Here is a 6360-nt window from a genome sequence, read left to right as displayed (position 1 = left end):
TTTAAAATGTATGTTGACAATTAGTTGTCACAAATAATTGCGATTAAAGATTTAATTGTGTTTTTGAACTTTGGAGCATGTGAATAAAAACGTAATTTCTGTTTGCCTTTTAGGCTTCGTAATAAAACATTTGCAAATAAATTACTAAATTGAAACATTTTTAAACCTTACAATGCGTCACAAAGTGACACACTCTGCGTTTACATGGACACTTTTAATCGGGTTAAAACTAATTTGAAAATAAACCAGATCAAAATTCTCCATGTACTGTTTACACCTAAGTAAACCCTATCAAGCTCAAACCGATTTAAATTCTAATCAGGTGCAGAGAGGTGGTCTACACCTTTTCACAACCCCGATCAAACACTGGATCGGATTGATCTCACCACATGTAAACACTTGATCCAAAACCTTCAATTGGGTTTATTTTAATCAGATTAGAAGAAAAGTGTCCATGTAAACGCAGCTATTGTAAGCATGTAAATCTGCTATTTATGCTATTTTGTACATATGTATGAACATTTTTCAAGATGGAAACGATATATTATGCAAAATAATTGTGATTATCTCAAATACGGTAATTGCGATTGTGTAATAATTGTGACGGGCCTAGTACTAGCAACTCGACCTCTGCTGACTTCACATGGGAACATCTCTGGCCTAATTTTGCTCAATGAGCATATTATGATACAATGACAACATGGTAGTAATGAACTAGAGCTCTGGCAGTAACAAAGGTTTCATGTGGACAAACATGTCCTGCATTTGTCCTCTGAACAGAGCTGTCTATTCAGAAGTTACAGGCAATTGGCTACTGGGCCCCTACAGGAAGTATGAACTCATGATAATTACTATAACACTAAAAGCCCCTGAGTAGCTAGAGAATAAAAGATGGGCCACTGTTTCAATGTTGTGAAATGAAAGTAAAAAAAAAAAAAGGCTAAAGGTTGTTGAAGGGTATTTTTCTTTAAAACACTTCTGGGTTTCACGTCGACTCAGATGTTTGTGCGCCCCAGACAGTTTTCAAGCTGCTCAATTCAGACATACAATATCCTACAGCAGCACATTCATACTTCACATTGGAAACAAACCAAACAAAAATCCCTCATACTGGTTGTGACTGATATTGTCGTTCCTTCTAATGCATGAGGGGACGGTCATTATTATTACTATTTTCATTTTCTAACAAGACACAAGACAGGTTTTGGGACTCCTTTTTTACGGGTGTGTTCCGACGGGACATAATTTCTTTCCAACGCTGACCACCACAACCAAAGTGAAGCGATTGAAGCGGCTATACAAAAATATATATCTTCAGGTTTGCACCTTAAGATCTGAGCCCTATGTTAAACTGACCCCAGAAGTGTTTTAAAGAGAGATAGCACTTTAACCACTTAAGTAAGTACCATACATAGTAGTACATAAGGACCGCAGGAATACACAAGAAACGGAGGGTGAGAGAGATTTGGTCTGTTTGATCCGTTCCATTTACGGTCTTTCTCCCAGTACGTAATACTCTGTATGATTTAGAAAAAGAAAAAAACGTAGGTGCACTGGCGCAGTAGTGAGGAAAATTACTTTTCCTCTGCTCTATGATGACAGCGGTTCTCAAACTATGTGCCCCAATAAGAAATATCAAGAAACGGGAAAAAAGGAACGTCCTTTGCAACCACGTGAAGAGGACGCCTTGACTGTTGACTCCTCACACACATGCGCGCGCACACACACACGCACGCACGCACGCACGCACGCACGCACGCACGCACGCACGCACGCACGCACGCACGCACACACACACACACACACACACACACACACACACACAGCCTCTCCTCCAACAGCGAGACAAGTGCACTCAGTCAGTGCAACTGATTTAGCTCAGCGGCTCATATACTTTGGAATTATGTTCAATATGAACGGGTGTGTTTTGTTATAATTACTCCGGGAGTGAGAGGATACCGGCTGGGAGCGCCGGCTCACAGAGTTACATTTACCGCGATAACGTTGCTGATAGACAGCAGAACCAGTCCAGACTGTTACCACTTATTACCAAACATCACGTCGGGTCAAGAAATTCTTTGGTTCTACATATTTTGGCTAAATGCTTCGGTTTACACATGTGTACAGAACCACCTCCATAGCGCTTTTTAGCTATTCTGTTCTGTTCTGCGAGGCGCAATGTGGCGCGCGGCCCCAACTGAAGCAGAATTGGAGCGGAGAGCGGGTCGGCATGTACATAACGTAGAGGAACTATGCATGTCGACGCATTTACTGTACGTACTGTCTCACCCAAAACGTACACAAAATCAAGCATACGTAATGACCCTTTACAGTAAGCTGCAGTCGTACCACGGTATTCTATATGTTAGAATAGTGTCTTTTCTTTGCTTGAGACAAGGTTATGCTTTATTGAAGCCCCCTCCTGTCCCTACGTTGTTTACTCCACTAAAGGGACGTATTGTACTTCTGTTCTTTTATCCTGTGGCTTGTTTGTCTCCTTCAGGGTCTATACAAGTAGAATTACACCAAACTTTCTCCTTTTATAACACTGTAGTCTATGCATGCGAGTGTGAGGTAGCTAAGTGAATTAACTGTGAAGGTGAACAGTTAACAAAAGAGTGATTCACCATCAAAGCAAATGCGAAAATCTATTCAGAAATGCTTTGTTCAAGAGGCATCCAGTATCCAACCCACACAAATACCAGCCTACGCACACAGCAAAATACTCCTTCAATATTTACCACAGGAAATTATGTCTTAACAGATACGTTGCAAAATAACAATACTTGTTGGAAAACAACAACAAAGGAAACATTTAATAGACTTAACACAGAATTCTCTTTTATAATTTGTCTCAGACTTATAGAGATAAGTAAAATAGTGTTAATTTAAACACTTAAGCCCTAAACTAAAACAAAAAGTGAATATAGAGAATGTGTCTTGTTTTAGGGCAGTGGTTCTCAATCTTTTTTGGCTGGAGTACCCCCTTATACTGATTTCCGAAGCCAAGTACCCCCTGACTACAGCAAAATTGACATCAAAAGTCCAGTTTACTGTCAATATTCCAGGATGACCTCCCACTTGGGTAATGACGCCCCCTGGCGATCATTCAGAGAAACTACTTCAGCTCCCGTACTAACGTAGGTAGGAAGGGCCTGTCACTCAAACCGGAGTGACCCGCCTCCAGGCTATATAAGCCCCCGGAGGCGGAAGTAACATCCTCTTTTCACTCTCTGCGATATCACATTCAGATAAGTTGAAACTCAGCCTTTGTATTATTATTCTTCGCGCATTAGCCTAAAGCGGTGGCATTGGAGTCGCCCACCGGCGAGTGTTGAATTAACCCGTACTTAAGAATACTTATTCTTGTCCCGTCCTAAAACGACGGTTATTTCCTTCTATAACAAAGGATTATTACTGCTTGTTCAGGCCTCCGCCGAAGCAAGCGTGGCATAGCATTAGCCGTTAGCTTGTTAGCTCGTCTGCTCTTTGTTAACGTTAGCTACACTGCTTACCGCTTGTTCAGGCCCTGCCCGAATCAAGCGTGGCCTAGCCTTAGCCGTTAGCTTGTTAGCTCGTCTGCTTCTTGTTAACTCTAGCTACAGTGCTTCGCCATGGATCCTCTGGCCTTCCTGCCGAGGCAATGTCCAGGCTGTCCAGGACTCATCGACGGACAGGATCTTCACCCTCTCTGTGTCGGCTGCATGGGCGTTGCACACGCCTTCTCTGCACTGAGTCCTCAGGGGAGAGCAGGACCCTTCTGTGACTTCTGCGTGGCCTACGACCACGATGTACTGGTACACCGGTTCTACCTAGCCAGGGCAGGCCTCGGGGCCTGCGCTCCACCAGGTGGGTCCACTGCTCTCAACCCCACAGCCCAGTCTTTCCTTCCCCAGGCGGCCCGCACCGTTGGTCAAGGTGCGGCGCTGCCTTCCGGAGATCCGTTTGGCAAACAGCGCGCCATTCCAAGTCAAGATGGCGCCGTGCTACATGAGACACCGCCTGCCGCGCAACCGACCGCAGCTAGCTCCACTGTCACTGGAGCTGGCGGGTCTGGTGAAGTCGCCGCTAAGAAGGCGACCAAGAAGGCTAACATCCCTCCGGTAGCCTTTTCCCCTTCGGGCGCGGTGCCCAAAAAGAAACGCTCGGATGTGACCGTCGGGGACGTTCCCCTCAACGTGAGCATCACCAAAACAGTCCAGACTTTCAGGCGAGAGTCGGACCTGAGCTCCTGTCAGAGCGAGGGTTCTGGTTCTGAATACTCTGGATACACGGCCGAGGAGGAGGAGGACTCCGTCGAGGACGATGGTTCTCGACTCACGGTCACAGTGAAAGGTAATGCCCCTGCGGCTCCAGCACGTCAACTGGACGCCGCAGGGAGCTCCCAGTCCTCCTCAGGCACCACTGCCCCTCCACCCGCCAGTCAAGCGGGTGAAGCGGGAGCAGAGGACGTCGATTCTGCAGCAGAAATGCTGGATCATCTCACGGTCTACATGAGAGCTCTTGCCAGAGTTGGAGAGGAGTTGCCACCTCCTCTCCCCTCTGAAGAGGCCGAGGATGATGACGAAATGCCCGGGCAGGAGCCTTCGGTTCCCGCCCCGTATGTCCTCTCCAGGCTGCCGCTGGTGAAAGGATTCACCAAGGCCCTCCATTCCTCATGGAAGACACACAAAGACCCCAGGAAGCTGCCTTTTTCTGTGTTGGATTTGGTTGGCGGTGCGGAGGCAGGCATGTCCACCTGCCCTAACCTGGACCACCTGTTGGCACAATCCTTTCTGGGTTCCGTCAGACCCCAGTACAAGGATGTAGGCACGGCTAAAAACGGGCCGTTTGTCGGCCCCGTCGGCACCAACCCGCCGGGGTTTACTGTCCTGGAGGACAAGCTGCAGTCGGACAGGGCTCGTAACGCCTACCGGTCCGCTGCTCTGGCTGCTAAGGACCTTAATCTTATCCAGCTCTTGCTAGCTTCCACCAAAGACCTGGTCAAAGGTCTGCCCACGGGGGAGCACACTGCGGAGCTAAACACCCTATTCGACATCATGCTGAAGGTCAATTGGCATGCGGTCAAGTGGATGGGCAGGTCCATGGATTATAACCTCCAAGCTGAGAGAGCCCGCTGGCTCGACTATGTCGACCTCGAGCCTAAGAGGGACGTGGGCGAGAAGCCTGTGGGTCCTCGCGGGGAGATGTATAAATCCCTCATCAACATGGAGAACAGTCCCACCACCCTCATGGGCGGCGGTTTGGAGCTGCTGCAGGGCAGAGTCACGTTCTTTAAGGCTGCTAAGGACATTGTCGAGTCCACCACAGTGCCACAGGAAGAACCGCAGCAAGCTAGGAGGGCGTCCCGCTCCTCCCGCGTCAAGGAAAGGGGCCGCTCTGCTTCTTTTAAGAAGCACTCGTCTTCCTCCAGGGGAGCCTCTGCAGCCAGGGCGCCTGACAGGCCCCGCAGCAAGGTTGTGGTTCCCGAGCGCGCTCAGCCGCGCCGCCCGTCCAAGGATGGCAGGCAGCAGTCTTCCTACCGCGGTGGCCGCGGTAGGGGACAGCGCAAATGACACTCGGAAGAGGGGGATTGTGCTGGGGCGGGGGTCCGAGGTGTCTCTCGGTCCCCCTCCCCCCAAACGAGGGCGTTTTTCTGTACCCCGTGTCGGGGAAATGAAAATGTTGAATTTGATGCCTCCTGTGTCGGCAATAAATATGTTGAAAGAGCAAAGTCTGTCTCTGTCCAACTCTCTCGCACTAGCACAGACGACCCCATCGTGCATGCCTCCTGTAGTAATGATGAAGTCCTGTCAGGACTCGATAATCAATCACAGGTTTTATCAGCAACCAGTAATGTTATTGTCAAACAATTATGTGGTTCCTCAAGCGCGCGAGTGGGATATCCCTCGCGTCGACAATATGACTCCTTTATGCATGCCTCCTGTAAGAATGATGAAGTCCCGTCAGGACTCTTTAATCAGTCACAGGTTTTATCAGCAACCAGTAATGTTAACGTCAAACAATTATGTGGTTCCTCATGCGCGCGAGTGGATTTTCCCTCGCGTGAGCGATGCTATGAATTTAACCTTGAGTCAGAAATTCTGTCGGCCTACTATGAGCCCGGGTCAAGGGACAAGCATAAAGGCCTTAGAGCAGGTATTAAACGTAAAAGTTCCTCTCCTGTCAGGGGAGAATGCTTTAGTTGTGGGCGAGTCTGTTTATCAGTCGAATCGCTTTGCTCTTCCTGTTGCTCTATCGAGCGAAAACCGAACGCTTCCGGTTTCACCGGATACGGATTCGCTAGCTCCCCGCTTCCGGTCCGGCCGCAAAAAAGCTCCGCTAGTCAAGCGGTACAATCAGAAGGTGTTCCCGCCTTGC

Source organism: Nannobrachium achirus (assembly GCF_963921795.1).
Source record: "Nannobrachium achirus genome assembly, chromosome: 17".
Taxonomy (NCBI): Eukaryota; Metazoa; Chordata; class Actinopteri; order Myctophiformes; family Myctophidae; genus Nannobrachium; species Nannobrachium achirus.
The sequence above is the reverse complement of the archived record's forward strand: the minus strand, read 5'-3'. Positions refer to the sequence as shown.